The 1,556-nt window shown below is 44.5% G+C and overlaps 1 protein-coding gene across 1 annotated transcript in view; it reads left to right on the forward strand.

Moving 5' to 3' along the window:
• Positions 1-1,556, forward strand: part of LOC103367561 (melanoma receptor tyrosine-protein kinase-like) — a 55,569-nt gene that overhangs the window by 14,571 nt on the left and 39,442 nt on the right. The window lies entirely within an intron of this gene.

Here is a 1,556-nt window from a genome sequence, read left to right on the forward strand (position 1 = left end):
GTAGAAAGATGTTCCACCATCAGTAGAAAGATGTTCCACCATCAGGTGGTGCTGTACCGTTAGGTCTCCATGGTAGCAGCTCTGCTGCTCCACAGGAGGTTCTGTTCTGTCCATTTTAAAGATATTCTGACACATTTTTAAACATCTTGTACAGGTTCCTGGCTGCTGTGAGCAGTTTCATTGGGAGTCGTTTCTTTGGTGACTCTTGACGTTGTTTTCGACACTGCTTGAGCTGTCCGGAGACATTCTGAAGCTGCATCATTTTAGGCCATTTTTAAATGACTGCAGACGAATTTGTGAGACATTTTGAAGCAGTTATGAAAGCAGCTGAAAACGAGCGGTGAGTCTGTGCCGTGTTCAGGTGGTGGATGTGTCGTCATGTCGTCCAGCTTCAGCTCATCTTGGACAGTTTTTGTCTTAAACCTCTAGTGAGACATTCTGAACACGTTTCGGGTTTTTGGGTCACTTTGGACCACATTTGGTCGTTCTGGACACATTCTGAGTCATCCTGAAGAAAGCTTGTGTGTTTGTGTTTGACGGCAGCGTGTGATCGAGTCGCGGCGACTCGTCAGACGTCGCTGCAGCTTCTGCTTCATCTCTGACCCGATAGCGACGCGCTGATCCGACCGGTTCTCGTACAAACAGCTCTTTGTGTGATTGCGTCTCATCCACTGTTGTTGTTGTGCTGCACAGAACCAATGCTCAGTTTTAATGCACAGACTTTTCGCCCATTTCTGAAACACATGGACGCATATATGACCTCTATGAACTGTCCAACACTTTGACAACACGTTACGTTTAAAAGCTCTAAAGTTCACCGTTTGTTATTGTCAGCATAATCCTAATTACGTGTTCAAACGTGCTGATGTCAGTTTGGACAACGGTGGACAGATGTTTCACTTGATATTATTCTAGTTATTTGCAACCAAAAAGCAGCTTCACAGCCGCATTTCCTACAAGGTTTTACACAGAATGACGTCATCAAACCCGACAACAGTTTGAAGGTGTTTCAGCTGCTGAACCTGCACACCTTCATTCCTGTCGCTGACCGACTCGCTCTGCGGCTCGTTGACGTCACGCCCTGAACGCCTCGCGGGTTTCAGCCCACGCTTCAGGTTCGGCCGAGAAAAGACGCTTTCACTTCCACAAATGCTGACCACCACCGTTGTTGTTGTTGTTGTTGTTGTTGTTGTTTTGCGCCTCATTTCAGAGGAAAACGTTCAACTTTTTGCTGCGTTCCGTTTTCGGTCTTTGCTTGCTTTTATGATCCGTCCTGAACCAAATCTATCCCATAATAACCCTCCGCTACCTTCAGAGGCGTGTTACCCTCAAAACATGAAACTCCTGAGTGGCATTTATCGACCAGAGACTGTGACAGCAGGATGAATGAATTACCCGATTCTTGACTTTCCAACAGTCCTCGAACGTCTCATCAGTCATTAACCTCTGAAGACCACGTTTTGGGTTGTATTACATTTATATTACAGGAGTTATTGTTTTTATTTATTTTATTGTTAATAACTTTTTTACTATTTTCTTTTTTATTATTATTTTCT

Source organism: Stegastes partitus, unplaced genomic scaffold (assembly GCF_000690725.1).
Source record: "Stegastes partitus isolate 25-593 unplaced genomic scaffold, Stegastes_partitus-1.0.2 Scaffold1062, whole genome shotgun sequence".
In the NCBI taxonomy this organism is placed as follows: Eukaryota; Metazoa; Chordata; class Actinopteri; family Pomacentridae; genus Stegastes; species Stegastes partitus.